Source organism: Photinus pyralis, unplaced genomic scaffold (assembly GCF_008802855.1).
Source record: "Photinus pyralis isolate 1611_PpyrPB1 unplaced genomic scaffold, Ppyr1.3 Ppyr1.4_LG7, whole genome shotgun sequence".
Classification (NCBI taxonomy): domain Eukaryota; kingdom Metazoa; phylum Arthropoda; class Insecta; order Coleoptera; family Lampyridae; genus Photinus; species Photinus pyralis.
The window spans coordinates 3059435-3086071 of record NW_022170738.1 but is presented as its reverse complement, the minus strand read 5'-3'; the positions used below and the strand labels follow the sequence as shown (position 1 = coordinate 3086071).

Below are 26637 nucleotides of genomic sequence, written 5' to 3'. Positions count from 1 at the left end.
ACACGCTAATTGTTAATTTAATTAGCAGCCGACAGATGTTTGCCAATTTCTCAATCACTGTATACTTCTTTAAAAGGATTTATTGTCCATTCTCTCAGTGCGCTACTAATTCTGTTTTCTCTTTGTTATTGGCGATGGCTTGAGTGATCGTAAAAGGCTTCTTCTACGTTTACCACTGTAACAAACCATACAATCAGTGCATGTTATATTTTAAGACCTCAATGTTAAAAAAATGAACAACTTTGACATTTAGTTCTTGGTAATAAGCAAACACCCAACCAACAGCATAAAACATGGTCGACTACATCACTATATTAAAATTGCCCGATCGTGCTGAATTTAAAATAATGTTAGTTGTGTCAGTGATGCGTGATGACATAGTAAAGGAGTATGATAAAATGATAGACCGCAAGAAAAGTGTTATACTACAACTCTCGTGGAAACTAAAGCATGAAAATGAAGGTTTCATGACGTTTTGAATGCAAAAATATGATCACCTTATTTATAGAGGAAGCCTCGGAGGAAGCTAATGGTAGTGGTCCTTGCCCGTCCAGCCTCGAAGCATTGATTGATCCACTAGGTTCATCTAAATGATTGAAAAGGTCAGTCCTAGGTCTCGTACAATGAATAGTTTATATGATTTGAAGTTTGAAACACGATCACTCAAAAAAAAGGAAATCCAACGATAAGCGTGAATCTATATAAATAAAAATGAATGTTTGTATGTATAGCTGTAACCCCACGTTGGGCGCCAAATAAATAATGCTGTAGCCCACGTTGAGCGCCAAATAAATAATGCTGTGGCCCCATGTTGGGCGCCAAATAAGTAATGCTGTAGCCCCACGTTTTAATGGTATGCGGTCACTAGACCATCCAACAGACACTTATCTAGTTAGCTCAAATTACACATTTTTTTCCTGTTTAAAAATTCCTCTAGTCCACAACTGAATTCCAACAATGAAATCCTAACATTGACTTTTTTAAAACTATGGTAAACTTGATAAGAGCCGATAGCGTGAACTAAATTTCGAAAATTACAATGAAATCACTATTCAAATTTTGAATCGACTCCGAAATATTCGGATATAAATTCAAATTGGGATTTAAACTGGCACATAATGATTTTTCATTACAAGAATTCGTTCTAACGCACATCACAAAATTAAAATGAAATACAAGAAAATCCTGTAACAAAAATTTAAGGCTAACAATGCCTTTTGAAGAAGACACATTTTTAAAAGTGCACTAGCGGTACCAAAATTTAGCGTCACAGGCAAATACGCTATTTCAAAATAGCCCGAGACAGCCCCGTCTACTCTTAATTCTTGCTACTTAAGCAAAAACCACCATCAACATCGTTATCCCCGACGACACTCGAAATTCCATCTACGCCGTCAGAATTGATAACTACCTGCATCGCTTATCTCGCACGTAACATTGTTTGTCGAAAACCAATTCATGTCCGATCACAACTTTTTATCAACACCTGACCAGATAAAACTTTAAACTCACGGGAAAATTTCCATTAAACTTTCCTTAATTTTCCGGTTTTAAATGTATTGTTGTGTTATTTTGTTTTAGTTGTAACTTGAAAGAAATTATAGAGCGTCTGGATGTGACAATTTTGTTTAGTTCAATTAATTAACCGGGGGGTTATTAATAATTTGAGACACAGGATTGCGTAAATTTCATGTTATAGTTTTGGTTCAATTTCTTAGAAGTGTTCTGTTTTTATTTTATTCCTAGAATTTTTTTCGATGTAAATTTCTTTTTAAATTTTTATTTGCCGTTAACGAGGTATAGCGCGAAGTAGAGATAAGGTTGTCTTCGCAGAATTGCCGGGCGTACGTGCCGTTTAGCAAGAAGTTGAAAAATCGACGCTTCGCGTGATTGGCGGGCGGAATGTTGAAGAGAGGAGAAGGGCTTTTTGCTTAAATAGAAAATATTTGAAGAGAGCGGGGCTTTTTAGTGTTTACAAAGCCAACCGGCGCTTCTTCGGTTACGTTATTTTTGAATTTTGTGGAAGTTTCTTGCGTAGTGGATCCAGGTTTAATTAGAATTTTTGTTTGCCGTTTAAGAAGAATTTTTTTGAAAAGTTTAAGAAGTTTGTCGCCGTCCTGTTTTTTTTTTTATTTTGCGGAAACACGGAAGTTTTGAAAATAATTGTGGGTACCTGAAGAGAGAAGACGTCGGTGTTTGAGTGTTTGGTTTGTGTGAAAATTTTTTTTGTTGTGATCGTGTACGGATACCTCTTTGTATCAGAGTACGTTACTCGGACAAATTTAAAAGTAAGTAGTAGTTAGTGGTTTGTTTTGTCATGTTTTTTTTGTAATGTTTGAGTAATTTGTTTTTTTTTTGTGTGTCATTTATCTGTTTAAAATTTGTAACAATTTGTAAAACAGAAATTTACGCAATTTTTTGTCTGAAATTAAACCAGTCATTGCATCCAGGTTTTGTTTATTAGAGTCAAAGAGAGGTAATTGTCGGCGTCTCTTACTTTGTTTCAAGTTTATTAAATCTGGGGGTAAAGTTTCGTATTGGAATTTAAGGATTTGGTTAAGCCACCTATTCATGTCATTGTTGGAATGCTGTAGGGTGGCAGAATCCAGCTGGACCTTGAGATGCGTGTAAAAATTTGGTTTTTTTTTAATTACAACTGAGCTAGCTAGAGGTAAATCGTGGGATTCCCAGAAGTGAAGGTTAGGTCTCACAACAGTATGATACAAACGAAATACAAAAAAAAAGCAATTGCCGACTAAATTTACAATAAGAAACTAACCTTAAAATGATGAATCAACAAAATTTTCCAATTCCGGGGCTTATGAAATAACTTTATCGATAGACAGACCGAAATTACGTTAAGGACACGTATTTTTTCACTACAAGGTGGCTCGCTCTCATCTTCGGCATTGTTTCAACCCAGAGAAGCGACACCCCCATGTAGTTTAGACAACAGTATGTATGTCCCATCCAAGAAAACGATACTTCCCAAAGGCGGTACGAAGTTCGCGGGGTCTGCTAGTGTCATATAAAAACTTACAACAATCAACAGATTCAGACCGGCGACCATGTAGTTTTATCATAAGTCTATTCACCTTCGAGTTTTACGCAGTTTCTCGTATTTGCAACAATATCCGCTATTTCGCAATTCAACTTAAGGTAACACAATTTTAATTCTGTGTGGGTTTTAAAACTGATATTTTCGTATTTATCGCAATAGTTTCTAAACAGTAAAATGCCCCTAGCGAATGAGAGTTACTAATTTAACTCTTAGTACGTATTTTTGTTTTTTCCACGTACTCGACTTCGGCAATTTTTTCCGCTCACGATTATTGGGAGTAGTTCCACCAATATACAAAACGCCCTACGATAAATTACAAGTGGTCAACTTAACTACGATAGTGGCTCGATGCGAATTCGAATAACATAGAATAAATTCACCTTGCGAGAAATTACAGGTAGTTGAGTGCACTTTGCTCGCGGCTCAACGCGAATTTCGCACAAAAATATTAAGAACCCCACGGTGGATTACAGGTGACCGACTTCGTTATTGCGCTATCCGTCTCACACTTCTCTCCAAACAGCCAATTTACTACTTAATACTTATCCTTTTTTAAGTGGCACTCATTCAAGGACCCAATTTTCTACCAATTAAACATTAATGTTTCCATCCAATTAGACATCCATAAATCCACTCAACGTGGAATAATTTCCCGTTGAATCAGCAAAACGTACGCTCCGTAGCGATTGAAAAATAAAAAAAATCCTCCTGTAATCCGAAATAATCACGTCACGCCCCACAACTCACTGGTGTCCCAAGCTTTCAAACGCATTTACAAAGTCAGAACCGAATTCAAGGACCACTCGCCCACATAACGCAACAACAAACATTTAAAAATCCTGTCAAATAATTAAACATCTCTTTAATTAACTCGCATGACCCAAACTGAAAAACGTGCAACCCAAAAAAAATCAACTTCAGACCCTAAACTAGAAGAAATCCTCTGTTTGACCTAACTTTAACTATCAAACTAATAAAAATAATTGCTCGCCCACACTCGTGTCCTTTTTACTATACCGGACAATGACTAATTGAAAGAGGAAAAATGGCATACAGCGTCTTGGAAAGGGTCCAATTCTGACGGTGCACACAAAACAAAAAAAAAAACAAAACAGGGGCAGAAATCACCAAATGTTTTTCTGATTGTCGAGAAGCGGCACGGTTAAAAAACCTAAAACTGATAACCGCGTCTATTCTGCACCATTTCGATCTTTAAACTCCCACTACATCGCCTACGGTGCCCGGATCCTTTAAACGTCAAAAGTACACGAGTCCCCTCGCAACACGGTTACAAAGTTGGAGAGTAGTCCTAGGGGCTCCCTTCCTGGTACCATGGTTTTCCATTATGGAATTATCTGTAATTATGTATTGTTTACTTGGATTTGTTGTATTTAATTCTAAAATGTGAAATTGCGTGTTAAAATGTAGGAAGCATCTGGTCAAGTTTGCGTGAATTATAAAAGGTTTTTATCTGGTTGTTTAGGTGGTGATAAGAAGAGATGCAGGTGGACAACGTTGTACGCATTACTTTGGGAGTAAGTGGGTGCGCGTTCCTTCGAAGCTCAAGGCTTATAGCATTGAGTAATTAAATATGGGTCCTTCATTCAACGCTTATAGTAAGTAAGTAATTATTTCTAACTACTGGAAGGAGTGTTTTGTTTGGTATAGCTATGCCTATAGGTGGTATTTCGTTACATACTGCAGACAACGAAAAGTGGGCTAGCTGGTTCACGACGGTTGAAAAAGGATGCACGTTTTTTTATTTTTTTAAATAAACCAATTGTCGCAAATATTCCGTTTGGAAGCTATCCACAACAAAAGTTTTCAAAATGATTTTTTTGTCGAGAACAGGGTGAACAGGGTATTTAGTATCCTCTTCTGGTCTGGTCTTGGAAAGAAATTGCAAACTTCTTACACCAATGTAGTTTTGCTTTAGTCCACACCATTTTTTTCTGGCACAACTCAAATGTAACACCATGTATATACCTGAAAAGATTATGCAACGAATCCTGCGCACAAATTCAAAACCCAACCTGCCTGGATTCTGGAATCCTTTTTCATATAGGAAGTGTCAAGTATAAAGCATCTATGAATGGCTTCTTTATAGTAAAAAAATGCTAAACGATCCTATAATAATTATATGGTTTGGTTATAACTTTCAACATTGCAATAAATACTTATTTGCCCAACGAATATTAAAGATCTGTAAAGTGAAGAAAGTGCGACCGTTCAACTTTTGCAAAATGGGGCCGTCGTCGAGCGATTTATGCTTCATTTCATGTTAAAGTAATGAGATAATAAAACAATATGATCCATTATGCCTGTGATATTCGAAAGGAGAAAATTATTAATAAGCTCTACGTTATTTAATACATTTATCTTATGAAGGAGTTTAAAAGGTTAGATGAAGTCTTCCATGAAAGAAATAAAGTACTTGCAACAACAATTGTATTATTTTACAATGTGGGGTAATACAATACGCGTAGGCAATCCATTTTCGGCGATGGAGCCGTCGGAAATGATTTTGACCTCTACATGAATTAATCCAATTTATCCGGGCTTGTTATCTTCAATTTCGGGGACGAGTACCCTCATTGAAGCGTGCAAATGCAGACCACAACAAAGTGGTATTTATATCAGAGCGCAATTCGCCAAGGCCATTTTTGCTATTATCAACCGGATTAAAGAAATTTACACTTAATGAAAAGGTCAGTGGAAATATAATGCAAAGTGACCCTCGGCTTATTATCTTATCATCATTTGTAGTAGTATAGTACTAGGTACTTAAATCAACTTTTTAGGACACGAAACTACGCGTTTTTCGCAACCAAAGGGTGAATTGGGTGATAAATCCGGCTTTATTTACTCTTCTAGATAATAGGCGTACCAAAGTTTCTTCTTTTATCAACATCTAAAAATAGTCAGCTAATCTTTGACCAATAATAAATACAATCGTGTAGTATTTTTAGAACTCTTCTTTGCTAAGATACATGCCGTGCACACGTGATCGTGTCCATTGCGACGTCCACTTGATTGATTCTGGATTTTGTACATCCGACATTTGGTTTGGAGTCCAAGGGTCCTCGCAAAATCTGCAAGAAAATGTCGCCCCGATTTCCGTTTTAACTTGTACCTGTCAAATAAGCGGTTAGATACTAACTACGGGATAACTCGCCCTTTGCACTACAGCATTCCCAGGGTCATTTTTTAGTAGTCAAGAATGTATTTTAAAAAAAGGACTATATCGCCGTTTGCCTGAAAACATGACATTGGCCACCACGTAATTAATTCAGACGTTGAATTTTGTTAGGTAAAGTACTAGTAAAGGCGATATTATTATTTGACACATGTTCTCTATCTCAAAACGTGGTAAATTGACCATTGAAAGAAACAACGAAATAGTATTTTACAACGTATTGGTGTAATGTTATATGTTAATCGGACGCATGGGAAGATTGTCCGCCACTGCTGCTGATATGCTAGCACAGATTTGATAAGTTTTAGGACAATTATATTAGCGTAGCAAACTTTATCTTTATGGTAATGTGCCAAACTATTATAATGATGGATTACTAATTCGACCCTTGGACCATATTTGAACCAGAGCGAATCCTTCTGTTATTGTAAGTGAATTCAACTTCACCTGGAACTGAGAATATGATTATAAATAGTAATATAATTGTTTAAATACTCTTAAACAATGATAATATGTACTTATTCAAGTATACTGAAATATACTCCTCCAATATTCAAGAAAAGTGATACGAAGGGCACGGAGAGGCAGACCGCTTTTAGTTTCTCAAAACGAAAAAGCTACTCTGATGAAAGTGACTTATAAATGTAGTGAAAAGTGCAACAATGAGAACAACTACGCATAACTAGTGGTGTTCCGCAAGAATCCATTTTGGGCCCATTGCTATTTTGACTTTATATTTTATTTATATTTACCGGGCTTACTCTCTAGTAGATAGTATCACTTGTATACTATAAGTATACCAATGATGCTATTTCTGTCGACACTGTCTATTGTCATTGCTCATAAGTCATGAGTCATGACAATGTGTTAACGGATTATAAGCTATAAAAAATAAACAAACTCAAACTCAACGAAAACAATAGATGCAATAAAGATAAGAAGATTCTAAGAAATACAATATTCAGCATCAATACAAATAGTAGACATAGCAAAACCAAATAGAAGAAGATAAGGTGTGTCAACCTTCTGGAGGTGGCCGATAGCGTCCAAATGGTTGAGAATAAAGAAAAATTTGTTAAACAAAATTGTGGTACTAGAATGTGTGATGATTTTTTAAATGGAAATTGTGTCCAAGATAAGGATGTCTATCGTAAGGACCTCCGAATTTTGATATGTTTGAGCTAGTTATTGGATAGGTGTTTTGGGGGTTGTGTAGTTGATCGCATGCTACAGCTCGTTACGTACAGGATTTTTTCAGATTTCCGATATTCGGTCTGATTTTGATTTTTTCCAGGATTAAAATAACATTTGTTTATCAATTTCGCTGTTTATCTTTGTGTAGTGGACGTCAAATTTTTTTACATTTACTATTCTATACTTTATAGTGCCAACGAAATTAGTTCGTTTAATAAAATTTCGATCACTTGGGCAGGACTGATATTTGGATGGATAGAGATTACGTTAAAGGGGTACAGTATTGCATTTCTGTGTGCTTTTTTTAAAATTTACTTTAGATAATTTAAAAATTTGGGCTCGATTAAAAATATTTTAAAGAAACTGATTCAACAATAGGTTCCATATTAGATTTTACATGATTAAAGAGTGTTCTCCGGTATAAGATAACCCACGATTCAACAAGGAATATTTTTGACATTTTAATCAAGTAATCCCAGTTTTTTTTAAAATCCATTTATTAATTATCTTTTAGTCGATTAACGTTCATCGAAAAAAAAACGAATGAAAAACATTTTTTGAGGATTTAAAAATCAATAATGCGTCAACTTTTTTAATTAATTACAAATAAATTGCTAAAAATTAAACGACCAAAGAATAATTAATTATAAAAATAATGCTAAAAAATTAATTAAACTTACTCGATTAAAATGTAAAAACAATAGATTTTAATAGTAGTAGTAGTAGTTGATAATAAGTTGAAAAGAAATTTAAAACTTTCATGTAAAAACTCAAAGTCAACCGCCACAATGAATTACATTTTATTATCATTTTTGAATTTGTCACGTCCAAATGAGAAACTTTCATATTAAACTTTTTTTCACAGTGAATCAAAGATAATTTTATTCGACACTTTTCAGTTTCCCGATTTTCAAACGAGTTCTTAATTAGTCTATAAAACTGGAAACCTTAGTCCATTTATCCAAATCCGGAATCTTTAATTCTCGTTAACTGGGCCCGGCCATAGACTTTTTGATAGGTAGAACAAACTATTTGCCTTTGCCCGTTATGACAAGATTTTGGGTTTATTAACGTTAATCTGTTCCATTATACTTTATAACCCAGATAATGAGTAAGGCTGCTCTAAGCTCCCAAAATGAAAATAGCTCTTCTCGATTATTATTTCGGTATTTGATTAGCATCTTTCGACAATAAACTCGTTGAAACTGCACGAGACGTTTATCTTTTTTGCCAATCTAGCTGCGTATTACTTTTACGATCGAAAGATGCTAAAAAAAGATTTATTCGTTCTAAGTGGATGGTACCAAACTATTGTTTTATACAAATTTCTTTATAAATAGGCACGAAATTGCAAATGACAGTGGCAAGTGTCACGATAGACTGAAGACGTCAGACGACTTTCGTAAATATTCGAAATATGCTTCGAGTGAAATGCACTGAACAGCAAATTCCTCAAAAATTACGTCTGTTTGTTGACTTTTGTACTTTTATGTTATTGAACGCAGTTTAAGTTATATTTACTCGTAGTTGTGTCGTCCCAGAAAAAGGCTAGACAAGTGCATCCAATCCAATATTAGACCATTGGCCGTTTTCCAATCCCGATTATCACTTTGAGTATTTTCACTATGTTACGTATTCGTAATCGTCACAGTCGCAAATTTTTGCAATTATCTGTAACTGGCGCCTTTTACACCTACACGTGTTTGTCTTTAAAATTAGCTTTGTTATGTCATCGTCATCAACCACCGCCTTTAATTAATTTCAGCGCCATTCCGTGTGGTCTTAGCGACGGAATTTGTGAAAAATTAATAAAAAGGACAGTGACTTGAATGTCTCAAGGATCGAATTAATGTAGTTTTACTAATTATGATAACGAATGAATTGGACGAGGATCAAAGAATTGTTTAAAAATTGCCTCCTTTTTCAAATACGAAATAACATACATATACATTCATTTATCTTTCAACCTTCTTGCCTTGTCAAATTGAACTGACGAAAGTTAATTGTAGATCAATAAATCACTTTTCATGCCAAGCTTTCCACTAAACCGCCTAAGAAAAAAAGGCACTTAAAAATAAGTCAATGAACAATTTTTAAAAATAAACGCCTTTTCTGGATGTAGTCTATTTTTATTTACAAGGTTTGTTTGTATAGTCAGCAAGAGAAAATTGTATTACTCGGGCTTTGCTTACAAAAACTTGTTAAAATTTCAGATGTCAAACAATTTTATGATTTGTTATTGCTGATAACTTATATTACTTATTAGAGCTTGGCGTCTTCTCCTGCTTTTGGAAAAAAAATCATCTTCACTGATGAGGCTCATTTCTGGTTAAGCGGCTTTGTTAACAAACAAAATTGGATTTGGAGTGACGAAAATCCACGGAAGATTCATCAGGTAAGTTTTCACACCGCATGGCTCGTTTAGACGATCTTTCCGCCCTGTACGAGTATCCTCCACCCACACTCGGCTCCGTTCTGCAGATATTTGCACTAGGCATACGTCAAATATCAAGTATCAAAAGTTTGGACATCGCCAGTAGATGTATCTCGTCCAGACGTTCCATTTGCCCTTTGTGAGTACCGATACTTAGTTTTCAAGGTATTCGCTTCGACTTCACTAATAGATAGATACTTTATTTATTATCCCTCTCCTTCTTCTAGGCCCTCAAGAGGCTTGCGCCCAATTGTAGAGTGACCCGCATAATGCTTTTTTAGAGGTGCCTCTGCAGAAGGTCTTAAGTTGTTCTATATTACTCCGGTATTTACCATACGAACTAGGAAAACTGCAGGAAAACCTAATTCGGAGTAGCCGGCAGAATCCTCGAAACTGGTCTATGAAAATTCCCGTCTCTGTCAGAGATGAAAAATTCTTACATCAGCCAGGTTCGAACACCGGACCACCGGCTTTATAGCCCAACGCTCTACCATTGAACTACATTCTACAAAGTTGCAATTTGGTACGGGGTAAAAGAGAAGGGCGGCAGTTGGAAGAAATGAGACCTTTAAATACCCAGAAATAGACAAAAATATGCTTAATCGTGTTTTGTAGGTAATTAATTCATGAAGATCCGGTGTTCCTAAAGTTTGCACCTACATATTTCGTTTATATTTTCCACACTTGACTAGTCATCTACCAATTTTTTGTAAAATAATACGAATTTCGCAAAAAAATTATTCATTTTCAAGCTTATTCGAATCAAAGAGTTTCATTTCTAACGAGAAGAGGTAACGTTAAGTGGGGGGTGGTGTAGCAGACAGCTTTATTTCTCAGTCCCCAGAGGTTCAATTCCCCGCAGACGATCGTTAATTACAAGTAAATGTATGAAGAAACTCTTTGAAGTCTCAATTACAGTCAATAATTGAAAGTTCATAACCGCTTCAGGGATACATCTGGAATCCGTTCTGGTTAAAAAATCAAAAAAAAAATAATTGATTCATTCAAATCTTGTAATTTATTTGCAGAAGCCCACTTGAATTGAATCCTACGCACAAACATTCGTAATACGATAGCAAATTGACGTAGTATTTGCGTTTATGGTGGAAAAGCGTATAGCATGAATGGATTTCAGGACATGTCGTGACGGATCGCGACGCGGTATAAAATTAAATAGCGTTTTGAAAACTCAGGATATTGTTTAACAAACAACGCAATGCATCAAAACAATGCGACCATTACACTCATAAGCAAAGCAAACATGACTTATAACCGACACATGTGCACCGACAATAAAAAAAGGTATCTAATAATAAATAATAAATTTTTATCGATTCGCAAAAACATTCTATGTATATAATTACGATGTAGATGCCATCCAACTACGTAGGGCTATTACTTGTGCTCGTGTGGAAGGACGTTATTTTTCTTGGAGATGATAATTTCCCACTGTTGAACTACAATGAGATTCTTGCCAAAAATTACACTATGTACGAGGACGAATTACCTAGGAGGCACACCCAGTACAATATTGGTATTCCACATTTAACCTTAGCGTTATACTAAACTTGGTATTTTACCTAATTTGAACAGATGATCCTTGCATTAACTTTCATTGGTGTAAAAATAAATCCTGCACTTTCACGTCTAAGTATAACCCACAACCGTAAAATTATATTTTAGAGTAATAGTTTACAAAAAACGCATTTACAATTAAAAATACTTTTCCGAAAAATTTCATTAAAACTCCCTATAAATAAGAAATTCGGTTTTAGGCGCAAGCCAGGCAGATGGAATAGTAGTTGTTCTATGTACAAATAGAGTGGCAGTGGCAGTTTTGTTGGTGAAAATTAGTTTTGGCGAACTGGAAAATCACTTTTCTCATTTACGTGTAGAACATACCCATTATTTTTTCATGTGCTCCGAGCTTCTAGAATTAATAAGAAATGCTATTGACATGAGCAAAATAATACAAAACCACTTTTATAATCAAATATATATGTATATTTTGACCTACACTTATTTTCATTCATTTTGAGAATACAGAAAAAAGTGCCCAACAAAATACGTTTTCAATATCTTGAATGGGACATCCTGTATATTTTTATAATTTTGAGTAGCTCTGTATTCATGATTACACATATATAAAATTGTATAACATTAGTTGCGCAATTAAACAGTTATTATGGGAAAAATTCGGTTTTTTTGGCATATCTTTGGAAGTACTCGGGATTTTCTAGTTTTCTTTATACTTTAAAGCATGATAATAACTCTTTAATTGCGCATATTTTTCCTAACTTGATCATCTTCGTATCTTCTATGGTTTCCGAAACCCCTATAATAGACATTCGTATCATGACACAGTGTATAATCAAAAAGACCTCTTATCCGAAAGTGAGAGGTTTGAAATACAGATTCTAAATTTTGAAACACAAGTCTGCAGTTTCGCAGTAGCTCCATCTGTTTTACGTTACGAGAATCTGTAGCTTCTGGACTATGTAGTTCTTTGCTTAGGAGAAGATGAAAGTAATTGCTTTCATTTCTAGCGTCGGATTTTAGCCAGAAGGTAATCTAGATGTACCTGTAACTAATTTGCCGTTTGTAACCGTTCCCGTGAGGATATTTAAATTATCTTTGCAGCATCCGAAAGCTCCCTTCGATTGGAAGAGGAGGGAAAATATTAATTTTGTGTGATGTCAGCTCCGTTAATTAATTATTTATCTATTCCAGTTTCCCAATGTTACGCGAAAACAAACATTAAAACTGCAAGTTTCATTTTCGCAGACCTTGTGTGATTGACCAGAAATTCCAGATAACAATGGATTACCGAATTTTCGTATTTTAATCCGGCCAATTAAGCGAGTATAATTAATCAGATTGTGTTTAGTACCAAATGAAGCAGGTTTAATTATCATGAATTTCAAGATTAGTGCCAAATCTTTAGGACGTTAGCGAGAAAGAAGTTGTAATTTTTTGACGTTATCACCAGAGTACGCCGGTCGAATGGAAATTCCGATGTTCCCTTTGCGTATTTTGCTTCCCGGCTACCACAGTTCGTCACAGATTTGCCCTTTTTCCAATAGAAAACCCAAAAATTGCCGATATATTGCAAAATCAAATTTCAGCCGAAACAATGTAGGTAGGTACACATTTGTCTAGTTTCGCGGAAATTCCATTTGCATTTGCGTTTTAAATGAAAATTCAAAAAAGGTGGTTTAGGCGTGAAGGTGAAATTCTCTTGGTATCAAATTACTATTTAAAAAAGTAACATACAGAGTGTTGCATTCCTCATTTATTTTATTTCAAAATCTTTGTGAATAGAAATTTTGGTAATATGAAAACAATGCCACGGACGTCGTGGCGTACTAGTAGTACAGTAGACTACGAACCGAGAGGACTCGGGTTCTATTCCCGGTACCGCCAGATCATCTTTGACACTTTCTCATCCGTGGAGTTCAGACAACTTCAGTACCTGAAGTTTAACTCCGGGTAGGCGGCTCTGTGTATAGTGCATGCCACACAACCTCCTTGGAATTCATTTCAGGTACGGCTTAGACTAGACTAGTATCGCAGATGTTCAAAAAGTGGGACTATTATTATTATTGATAATGCTTATAACATCGGAAATATGTACAGGGTGGTTCAAATTCGTGGCTGACCTTTGGGATCTCCATAACGGTGACCTCGAAAAAAACGCATTTGAAATTTTTGAATTATTTCCTGAGGCTGCTTTTGAATGTAAAGCGTGTATAACTTTTACATGCCACAACCAACTGGTTTCAGAATTTGCATACGCATCCCTTTAGTGTGCTGCCAAGCCAAGTAAAATAAAACGAAAGGTCTCACCGAAATGAATTGGTTTGTATAAACTATAACTTTCCTGTGCGACTCCTTTCCGAGATGAGAAGGTGGTCGAGGGGAGGAGAAAGGGGGTAGAACTTAATTTTATCTTTCATGGTATTCCAATTAAAGGTCTCAACAAAAGGAACTGTTTTACTACTACCGCCCTATTTTCTGACTCCATATAAAAAAAGGGAGGGGGGGGGGAGGGACTTTTATCCTTGATGATGCTCGAAAGGAATTAATTTCTACCAACCATAGCGTCCTCCTCCACTCCTTCTCGTGATCGGATATAAATAATTCTTTATATCTCAAGAACAGATTGTCGGATGATGGTACTCACAAAGGGCGATTGGGACGTCGGGAAGAAATATCTATTGGTAATGTCAACAGTTTACGAGCGAGTCTCGAAAACGCTTTGTCGGAGGAGTACCCACAAAGGTAAAATTAATTGTCTAGACGTAAAAGAAAACATCGCATGTTACTACACTATAACACAACCATTTACTAAGCTATTTTTCTTATAAAAAATGCGCTTTATTTGCACAAGAGTTGTGTACAATTTATACTTGTTTTACATTTTTTTAAATTTTTTAAAATTTATACCATCTACTCGTGACGACATTTTATAATAACTTTAATGGAAGGGAACATATTTTCATGTCCCATTCAAAAGACAAACCCATCATCGGCCATTTAAAATAACGACACGCCATTTCCGTCTATTTTTTGGTGTAGAAAATGGAATTTCGTCATCTGCCAAATTTCTTCTATACGATATATTTCATAAACATTCGAAATTTGTAATCTGTAATGAAAAAGGTGACTGTTGCAAAATATCGTATCACTTACTTACACCCATCTACTATAGTCTACTTTATACATGGCACGACTCCGATGAAGAGAACGTTTTCGCTCTTAAAAAAATAAAACGACAACATGAATGAACTATTATTATGCTCACAATAGAATTGGCGTGGACGCCCCCAACGGTACTCCTAAAATAAACCCGACAATACATTCTAGTCAATTAAGGCAAATTAAAAGGTGTGAACAACATATCGTTTCCTGACCTCTAATTAATTAAATTGGGGAAAATTTTCCACATAATTTTTATCAAGCTCGGGCCCGAATTTTCAATATAAGAAATTATTTTCTTCCGTGCGTCCGTCCAATAAAAAAAACCGTTCAGTTTCTAAGGATCGAAATCAGTAGGATCCCGCGGAGGCGGCGAATATAAATTACGAAATTTCCTAGGGAAATTCCATTACAAAGACGAAGATCAATAGTGTCAGTTGAAGGCAACGTGGACTATTTAAATCATGAATAGAATTAAATCATTTACATTGGGACTGATGTAATTTGTATATCGAGTGTGTTTTTTATACGTTCGCTATTATTAGCCTGAGAATTTAAATTTACAGTCCATTCGGATATATTGATTAATGATTATTTAACATTTAAACAGCCTTTTTTTTGCACGGGCCTCCGAACATTTTGCATATGGCTCTCAATTATGTATCCAACTGTTGACCTTTCTACGTCCGTTTGTACTTTTCGGAGTAGAGTGGGTTGAATTTCTATGATCAATCTGTCAATGATAAAGTGTACGGAATATTTAAACCACGCCTTCGCCGAAACAATCTGCTAATTGTACAACTTCCGAAATTAATCCGCCAATCCAATACGTCACGGTTGTTATAAATCCCAACGAAATGGATTTCACGTCTCACGTCAATTTTATACAACAATAAACGGTGAATTGGATAAGGCACAAAAACACCATACAATATACTGGGCATTCTTTTTCTAAATCCGTACTCGAAGTCGTATAATTCATGTTTGTTCTTTTCCTTTTAAGGGAGTAAATCAATAGTACTGTCATTGAATAAAATTATTCAATGGCACTGTAGAAAAGAATTGTTATTAAAATGTTTTAGTTTTAGTTTAATTTGAGATCAAACATCTGCCACATGGATAAGAGATACTTTCAAAAAAAATGTGGAGTTCATCGACTTTGCACTATATACGAATTTTCGTCTTTTATCACCGAGAAGTAGTACCTACTAAAGCTAAACAATTCTGTGTAACTTGTACAAATGATGCAAGAATAATTCGATTGTACAGGGTGGTCCAAATTCGTGCCTCACCAACGCGATCTCCGTAACGGTGAGAGATACAGTGTAAGTTAAATTAGGGGTAAAGTTGACCCTTTTTGGGTCTTTCAAAATAACTAAGAAACTGAACATGTCAAATACAGTGTGGAGCCCGAAAAAATGTGTCTATAGAAGCTGCTAATAAGACTGAACAATCCATTTCCGACCGTTTAAGTTAGGGAAAATTTTGACATTTTCAGTTTTTAGGTGAACCACCCTGTACAACATATATAAAAATGTTGAATTAAAGAAATCACGTATTTTAAATTGTAAATAAACAATCAAAATGAGAATCAAATGCACGTTAAGCAAGTCATTAATCGAGTGACATTGTAAAAGTAAACAATACAAAAATAATATTTATTTTGTGTTGCAAACACATTTAGTCCAGACTATATAAATTTTTTTACAAAAAACCGGGCGAAACCGGGTTTTTGAAATGAATAGAAATTGGGAAAAAATAATTAAAACAGCTGAATTTTTCCGCTGGTTAAATCACGGGGGTTGGAAAGTGGTGTTTTGCAAACTGTGGCAAAACTATTAATTTTAGATGAAAATGTTCAATGTAAAAGTTAGAGATTAAAAAAATGAGCAACTTTTGTATCTACACTATTTTCACATAACCTCCAATTTTCCTAGAAAAACCGGACTGTTTTTTTCGTTTTTTATTCTTATTTTTGCAAAAAAAGTCGTAGGTTTTGAAATTTGGAGGAAATAGCTTGTTTTATGATAAAAAAGAAGATAATTTTTTGGGTCCGTAAAGTTGAACCGTTTCCAAGATCTCACGATTTCTGAAAAAAGCACCTCTTTTTCAAGGGGATGAAAAATCTATTTTTTTTCATCGTACAGAGGTTTAGGTAGTGCGGGTCAATTATGCGCACAATTACAATGTCGAGGTTAGAGCAATAACAATACTAACACTACAACCACCGTTCAAAGTCCAAAGGTTGGTCCCCGTTCAAAGTTCAAAGGTTGTCGGCCATTCACAGTCCGTTAGTCCATTTCTTACTGTTCAAAGTCTAAAGGTTGGTCCCCGTTCAAAGTCCAAAAGTTGGTCGCCGTTCAAAATCCAAAAATTCCATCAAAGTGATGATGATCGTGAGGTGTGAGATCAAGAAGAAGTTAAAAGTTACACGCTTCTCTTTTCGGGGCGGGTCATATGGAATCTCATTAAACTCTAATAAAATCGTATTCCATCCAAAAGAAATTTTCTTCTCTTCATCGACCCACAATACATAATTTGGTCCATTCATCACGCTAACCCTAAAATTATTAGTATCAGGGCAACCTACCGTTCCATTTAAAGTGTTTATGTACTTGCTCTCGCGATCCGCACTGTTTTATTCTGACACATATTTTAGCGCATATAAAGAAATTTACTTTATTAGTTTTCAAGGACCGGACTTCATCGTCCGTTATTTAAACCATTCATTCAGATTTCAAGACATCGAGATGTAGTTTTTGTTTTCGGCTATGTATTTTGTTAATTTTTCCAACTATCAAGACGTTCCGGGTAGGAAGGGCATGGGGAACAGGAATAAACGACTTTAAACCAAGAAATATTTGTGATATCGTCTTTCGGTTTACCTGAATAATGGGCATGTAATACTTTCTAGTCTAAACGCGAACCCAAACGTGATTGCCAAAATATGATCTCGCACCCCCGACCAACTGCCAAAATTTGTTCTTGCACCACGGACTAACTGCCACAATTTAACCTTGCACCGCGGCCCAACTGCCAACTCCCACGACCCAAAAAACTTTCCCAGGCTCAAGTGAACTCATAGCTACTCGCATAATGCCATAATTTAATCGCAGACCTTTACCTCGTTCTTTACAGAGTCGATTCCCCAAATTACTGTTACGAAAATAATTCTGTTCCTATCGACTGGATTAAATCTTCCAATTTTTTTGGTCGCTAATGTATTCCGCCCATAGAAACAACTGCATCCCGAAATACACAGTTTGACGTGCAACGCGAATTTGGCCAATCGTGATAATGTTTAATTTTTTATTCGAAATTTAGCTCTAAAACCGAGAGAGGTTGGAACATCTCCAGAGGATAAAGTCGTCAATTGCTTGGCAATTCAATTAAGCATTTTGTATGTTTACTACACTATTAGCCCATTTTAACAAAACGATATCGTCTTTTTTATTATTGGAACGTAGAATGGCGAAGACGCAATCGGACACGTGTTCACTTCTTCTAAAAGGTTGTTAATTATTTATAGAATGTTTTGTATTGAAAATATGTAAACAGCTCAGACGCATATTTTGTTACGTGCCCTGCAGATGTTTACGTCGAAGCAATTTGCTGTTGTGGAAAATTTGTGAGAGTTTTGCAATGACTACGACATTGTCGGTCTTGATGCATATCTAAACTTCATCAATCAAACAGGGGAAAAATGTGTATGCCGTTTGGCTTGAATAACGCTCCAGCATCCACTAATGGCCAAGTGTATGTTCATTTTCTGATAAAATCATGTATACATAAGTTACCATTTACGAAAAATTAAGTTTTACATGAGTGAAGATCATAGCCATTCAGTTTAATTAAAAGTTATGTTTTCAATTATCATACTTTCTAATGGTTTAACTACGAAATTAGGCCAAGCGTATACGACGCCTTGCACCCATCTTAAGCACGTGATTGATGGTCACGTTGTTACCGATACCGCACTGTATCCTGCCCTACCAAAAATTTCGTTGCGGACGTGCGTAACGACAGCGATGCAACAGAATGAATATTAAGCAATAAATTAAATACTAATAACAGCTTCAAAAACCTAAACACGAGTGCATTGGACAGTGGCGTGCGTCGAGCGATACGCGTGATGGATGGCGGTATGTAATGTATTAAGTTAGATTAGAATTTAATGTACACAGCCATTGGTCATTTCAAACAGATGTCTGCGGGCTTTATCGCGCTACGAGAATTAATGGGGCTTATAAATAATTGTCGAATGACGGTAATCTCGGTGATTAATTTTCATGTACTGATCACCGTAAAACATATGGAAACCCTCAACTACTTGACCTCCTAGTCGTTTTTAATTTTTCACAGCTGCAACAGACAGTAATGTTCTATTTGTACTGATGCAACAAGTACACAAATATCCAAAATGAACTACATATCGTTTTAAATTATTAGACAGGGTGGCTCAGAGTAAATGAAACATTTTAAACTATTAACGAAAAAAAAACGTGTGGCGACAATTAAAAATAAGTTAAAAAAGTAATCGTAAACGATTTGTAAAAAGGGAATTTCTACTTGCATTCATTTCCCATTTGTAAGGTGCAACTTCTATTAAAATTTCGTAAAAATCCGACCACAAATAAGAAAGTTAGAGTTGCATATGTGCAATCCATTTTTGACCTGCTACTTCAATTTATTTCAGTTTATCAGAAGAATCCTACCCTAAAATTGAGGAAGAATTGATTCACAAATAACAAATCTGGGTCTGGACATGCGCACCAATTGTTTTGCGTGTTTGTAGTCGCATCGAATTGCGCATGCGCTAAACAAATTTTTTGATTCGACATCAGTTTCACGTTTATTTGAGGAAAATTGGACTGCGCAAATACAAAAGTACTCGTGCATAACGCACAACTGCACACGGACAGACAGACGGGCAGGCTACAACATTATAAACGATCTCGAGGATAGTTAATAAACGGCAAAAGTGTAAAATTATGGTACATGAAAAACAGATTTTTTACCATAACTTTTTTCTTAAGCGGCACAGACAAAATTCCTTCCTTGGTGCAAGCCTCTACACTATAACGAAATAGTAGCGACCGGACGGACCGACAAAGTGGCCACAATCGCGCATTTTTTTTATGTTTGTGGAAATGCGCTAAAAAGAGTGGTTGCCCTTTTATGCGAAAGATGACTCTCGAACAAAGGGTCTTAAATGTCACCAACCTGACAGGGATCAAAGTAAAAGTAATCTGTCGGATCCTTCAATACTACATTGTATCGGTTTATTCGATTCTATGCCTTGGTTTGAAATAGACACTCAATGCGTTTGAGGAAAAAGTTTAAGCAACAAAATAAAATGAGCATCTAGAGTGTAAAACGTCAAAATACACTCCCTCCTTTCGTTAAATACTTTAAAGTATATACCAAATTCAAGATCTTGCTGCATGTTTTTTTTGCGCATTTTTTACATGTAGGTGCAATAATTATTCAACAAGTTAAAAAGTAATCGTAAACGATTTACATAAAGCGCATTTCCACTTGCATTCATTTCCCATTGTTAAAATCGTAAAAATCCGACCGCAAATATGAAAGATAGCGTTGCACATGGGCAACCCCATTGTTGACGTGCTACTTCAATTTCAGTTTATGAGAAGAATTTCATTTCAATGCTTTTCTAAATAAGAAAGTTGGAACTGCGCATGCGCAAACCTAAATTTTAAAACTAATTTTAGATTTTCCTTTGTTCCAAGCGCCTAAGTATCAAATTTCACTTAAATAGTTCCATAGATAAAAAAGTTGGCACTGCGCATGCGCAAAGCCAAATTTTGAAACTGGCGTTTGATTTTCCTTTATCCCAAGTGCCTATGTATCAAATTTCGTTTAAATTCTTCCATAAATAAAAAAGTTGGCAAAAAGTTGGCACTGCGCATGCGCAAAACCAAATTTTGAAATTGCGTTTGATTTTCCTTTCTCCCAAGTGCCTATGTATCAAATTTCATTCAAATACTTTTATAAGTAAAAAAGTTTGCAATTCGGTTTATAAATGGTCGAAATGCGAAAAGGGCACTGTGAATTTTGAATCGATTCGACTCAACTTTTGGCATTGCGTATTATATGGCTAAAGCTATGCCCATATTGAATTTCATGCAATTCAGTTCATAACTAACGGAGATGTAAAAGCGATCGAACATTTCTAAACAAAGTTATCGTTCACACGGACAGATAGATGGACAGACAGACAAAGGAACAGACGGAGAGACCAACCGGCAGGCGACAGATAGCAATGCAAAATTATAAACGATCTCTAGGATCGTTAATAAACGGCAAAAGTGTAAAATTATGGAACATGTAAAAAACGGTTTTTTGTTTTTTTTACAATAACTTTTTTTGTAAGCGGTACAGAAAAAATTCCTTCTTTGGTACAAGACTCGACACCATAACGAACCAAATAGCGAAAAAAGTAGAACAATAGCTCTTAAGATAAAGAACTAGTAGCGTCGCAAAGTTAGCGGACGGACGGACGAACAAAGTGGCCACAATAGCGCATTTTTTTTTTATTTTTGTGGAAATGCGCTAAAAAGATTCAAACGGTTTTAAACAAATTTAAACATTTAGAATCATTTGAACTTTTTTTAATTTTTTAATATCTCTGGTGTGTTATATTTTTGAAAAGAGAGATTAATGTCATCTTTTACATTAAAATATACAGGGTGTTTCATTGAAACAGTAACTTAGGTCCGATAACTTTTTTACTTGACCTCGTATACTAATTTTGAAAACGGCAAATTATTCAACAATCATTATAATGAACTTTTTGCAATAAACATTTTTCTTAACTATAAAAATATGGTTCATTCAGAAATTGTCATATGAGTTATTCTTGGAAATTCCTGAAAATATCGAAGAGTTTTTTTACATGCATTTTTTTAATAAATTGCACCAATGTTGTAAAAAACGAAACCTTCACAAAACTTCTTGGTTTTGGCAAGTGTATAAGCATCATAAAAATATCTAGAAAAGATAGTTTGTATTCAAAAAGGTACCATTATAATTAAGAGAAAGTAGTGCACAACGCCATTAGTAAACTCTACATTAAGTGGTGCAATAGATAATGCAAATGGACAAAGAATAAAAATGCATATCAGCTAAAAATTGGATTTTTGAAAATTTAAGAAATTTATTTTTTAATAATTTTTTTGAATATTTTCAGAAATAAGCAATTTTGCAATTTCTGTTTTAGAAAAAAACCGTATTTTTTATTTCGCTCCAAATTGATGAAACCAAATTTAGAATAAAACTAGTAATAAAACAATCACATATTATGAAATGCTTTACTAGCCACATTGTATGTATATTTGTATAATTTATAAGTATTAATTTAAAAAAATTGCAAGTTGAACCTTTTTATTGCGTATTATGAAAATGTCAATTGCTAGCATACAACAATTTTATACCGTTGGTTCGAATGAGTTTCTTATTATCAGGCTCTAAAGTTAAGAAAAACAAAAAAACTGGCATACTTGATCCTTTACCTTTCTTTATCAAACAAGTTGTAAATCAGCATATGCATGATTAAAGCGCATTTTTGGTAATGCAGGTCAGTATTTTATTAGCGAAGTTTAAAATTATCGATCTCCCGAGTAATTTTGGCTGCGTTAAATAATTAATTTTATTTAATTTCAATTGACGGTACGTCTTCATTTTGTAAAACAAATCACAAAGTAAATAATAAGTTTTTATACTGGTAGCGCTATCTAACGGTAAAATTATAGCACCTCCGAAACCCATATCGAAATTATTTTCTTCAATTATCTATCTCACAAGTAATGTAACTCAAAATAGACTAGTGCCTGCACATCTACACTATACCAGGGAGCTTTTAGTGAAAATTTGAAGTCTCTAGCTATTGTAGTTGTGGAGATCTAACGCGGACAGCCGGCCTGCCAGCAATAACGAATATAATAGCGTATTTTTTTCAAAAATGCGCTAAAAATAATTTCTACTGGTACTGGTTTACCCAAGTTTACTTAAGTTTGTGGTGCTCTTTGTGCTGTTGCAAAAATATATCATAACTTTCTAAGTCTAGATGCACCTCTAAACGAAAATGTGAAACAAATTTTAACATGATAATAGCGAACCCAAAATCAATTTTTGAAATTTCGAAAAGACAGTTCTAACTGCATTTGTTGGTCCAAATAACCAGAATTTTATGGTGGAGCGCAATTTTTCTACTCATCTGTAATACGCATTATTACAACTTTATGACGTAATGTACTATTTCCATACACAGGGTCCTTCCCGATAAGCGTCAGTAACGTTTATCGAAAAGAGTTCAAAATCATTTTATTAAATTCCGATTTATAGTTAGTTATAAATGTAGCTATATGGGAAACGATATCGTAAATAAGATTTAGAGAAAAAAGTTTCAGTTCCACTCCACGAGACGTAAATAGAGGGCGATCCAATATTCCAAAGTTGGACAACTCAAGGGGTAGCTTTGGACGCTATAACAAGCACCTGTTTCCGCCTTGAAATTACCAGTTTTAGAACACCAGGTATCTAACAGCGTTTTAAGCTGGGCGCTTCGTTACAAAGATTGTAGCTCCGAAAATATTTGTTTCTGTATACGAGTTGGAAATATAAGGCCGAACTTAGTAGGTCCATTTGTAGAGCCGCCCGTGAAGGAAAATAGGGGGCCGTATGTAATTTGCCGTTTGCAACCGTTCCTGTAGGAATATTTAAATTGTTTTTACAGCCGCCGAAAGCTCTCTTGCCAGGGAAGAAGAGAGAGAATCAATCTTATTCAGTTTTAGATCCGATAATTACCCATGAAACGAGTTTAGTTTTCTAATGATATACGAAATCCAGCATTAGAACCAAGGTCGTGCAGTATACTTTGTTTCACTGGTGCTGAACCTGACGTCATAAATGCGATTCTCTCTTCATTACATTTAAATCGATTGAGACAAAAAAATTACGTCATTAACGTAAGTCGTGACAAATAAACCAATTATTGATCTGTCAATAATATCAATCCGTCAAACGATTTTCGTTAGATTTCCAGTGTTTTGAGACTTCCTCCATATCACTGCGAGTATAATCCAATCGAAATGGTATGGTCAGAATGCAAACGGCATTACGATGCAAGGATCGGTTCAATTCAGCCTGTCACACACAGTGCCGTTTTGTCTTTATGGAATGAGGCACTGCACAAAGTAACCTCTTTATATGCTGTTTTGTGAAACAGTACTTAATAACTTTAATGTTTAGGTTACACCGGAAAAATGGAAAAGATATTTTGATCATACAAGAGGCATTATAAACCAGGCCTGGGAACGGGAACAACATATTGATACATCAGACATCTTACCTGTGATTATCAACTTGGACGAATCTGATAGTGACGAAGATTATTATGGTGATTATATTCATGAGACAGAAGAGAATGAGCGTGTTTAAGAATATTATTTTGGGCCGTTTATACATATATACTTGTGGTGTAGTGTCGTTTTTTCTTTTGTACATACGATTTGAATATGAACATTTGAGTTTTTTCAGGAATAAATATCTTCACTACCTGTTTTCTCTCACAATTGCGTTTTTTTTAAATAAATCGGATCAGAAGATATTCAAGATCCTTTATGCGAATATCTCGAGTGTGTGGCAAAAGAACAGAAACTGTATGTATGCTTGTTATTTCAATGAGCCTGTGGTACGAGTATAATGCCTACGCTTTATCTCAAATTTGTAAGATATATAAATGCGAAAGGCCTACCGACAAACCATGGCCTATACGACTTCTGCAAATGGCTAGTTAAGGATCATTAAAATTCGCGCAACTTAACCTGTTCTGTCCGTTAGCCACTCTGAGAGACCCCTTGGTGTGAAGAGTACATCCTATTCCACTCCTTTTCGGTTCCTCAAATCATTTCTCAATAAGTGTACAGGTTTAGACTAGGTCCAAATAAACACATGAGCTGCTGGCTAATGAACTTATGTTCATATTAAGGGCGATAAAAAAACGCGTATTCTTCACATTGGTAGCATACTTAATTTCACATCAACATTATGTAAACAAAATATTAATTTACGAACTGCCTAAAGACAAACTTTAAGTTACAAATGTTCCTATGCGTTTTCTGTAACCATCATACACTTCATCTCAAAGAGTTTCTGATGCTCTGGCAGTATCCATTTCGACTGTCGGTGCAAAGAATCGGTTACATGAGGTGATTACAAACGGTGGAAAAAGTTTCATCTCGAGTTTAATTCATACCAACGGAGTTCCTCTACATAAAATACATGACCATTTAGCCATTATAAAACTTGGGGACAGGAAAAAACCTATCAGGACCAGATGCCTTACAAGTGATTGTCAACTTGGACGGTCTGATAATAATGAACGATAGTGACACCTTAATAAATAAGTTGAAACGTCAATGTGACAATATGTAAACCAACTACTAATTTACGACCTGCCTTAATTTTGCTATGACGTCAGATAGTGTGACGAAAGGTTCAGCACCCTTGAAACAAAGTATACAAATATCAACGTATAGGAGACCCCGCCATTTGACTTCACATTCCACGGAACAAACGGGTATTGCTGGACGCCGAATTTGGAGATATCATTCCAACTATTTAGATAAGTATAATTAATCGTAATTAGTTAAATGATTACATCCGTTAGGTGCGCTCTTAAAAAACTTGAATTTTGATACCGGTCCCGTACTTTTGAGTAGTAAGGACGTAATTAATTAAAAACAGTTTTAATTTTCCAGATTTATCGCAAGGACACCCCACCGTTCCCCCATGGAATAGTCGAATAAAACTTCGCCCATTTAAACATCAAGTCCAAAAATAAAATAATTTCATTTTACTAAGGAATTTGTGTAAATTTGAAACTTTAACGTCACAAAAATGGTCAAACTTTAACGATATTATACCCCTGAAATGTAACCCCGTTACTTTATTTTTGTTTTTATTATATACTTCTTATTTCTGCAAGATGTAAACAAACATTATGTCCGTTATTCATGGAAAAGGTATGCCGAAATCAATTTAGACATACCGGAAAAGCGGATTAAAACACATGTGCAAAATTCTACCGAGTTACTAAGCGGCTAAGAATGTAACCGTTTTTTGAACAAATCAAATCTAATTATTTGTTATCCAACCTGCGCTTGTTCGAAAAGGAAAAGTAGACGGCATGAGTCATAATCGGCAATGCCTTTTAAAACTAGGTATATAAATAGATAAGAACCCGGCAATGGCCCACTTGATTACCTCATATTTGAGAAGTTGACCTTTCCGCGGGCTAACAGCGTAATTTTTTGCAGCCTTTGCTCAAGTTGTTCGTACTACGAGATTTTTGCAAATGGGCAAGAAAGAGCACGTGGTTCATCGCCTTTCACAACGGAAGCCATCGGAAATGGCAATCGTAGTATCATATCCATCTAATAAATAAAGTCAAGGTTTGTAGGCTAATGGATTTGATTTAGTGGGCCTCCGAGCAAGGTTCATTTTTAAAATCGTAGAAAAATAGTTTCTAACGCGTCGTGAACGTGGAAGAAGAACTGAAAAAAAAGGCCTAAAGGAGTTCCTCCATATGCAGCAACTTGTCGGACCGGATAACGTTGCCAAGCTGCCTGCATCTGTGCACCGTGTAAAAATTTGCTCCACGGATGACTAATTTCGTTTAGGCGGAGCAGGGCATAAATCAACTTTCACTCGATGAACTCCAAAAATCAAGTCTGTCTCAACCTAATTCCTTACGTAACGAACGCTCTTCCGGCTTTGGACATTGACATTGATTGGTAAAGAGAAACGTTTCCCAAATCCGATTTCTACGTAAACTTGAAATAAACAGCCCTCAAATTAAATAATATACCCAATTAAATGCCAAGTCAAATCTCTGTATTTACATTCACCGGGCCAAGTCGATAATGCTTTTGTTATTTACACTGTGGACTAACACTAATGTATGGGAAATACGGGATTCATTCAAATAAATGCGTAATTTAATGTGTCGAATGTCGTCGTTTCTTTTTATCA

At 35.4% G+C, this 26637-nt stretch overlaps 1 protein-coding gene and 1 long non-coding RNA gene across 4 annotated transcripts in view; one reads left to right on the top strand and one right to left on the bottom strand.

Annotated features, from left to right (window-relative positions):
• Positions 1-26637, bottom strand: part of LOC116175723 (nuclear receptor-binding protein homolog) — a 153674-nt gene that overhangs the window by 33575 nt on the left and 93462 nt on the right. The window lies entirely within an intron of this gene.
• LOC116175724 lies at positions 22597-24136 on the top strand. Its single transcript, XR_004146346.1, has 3 exons — positions 22597-23285; positions 23339-23798; positions 23854-24136. It is a non-coding gene; the product is annotated as an uncharacterized LOC116175724 (long non-coding RNA).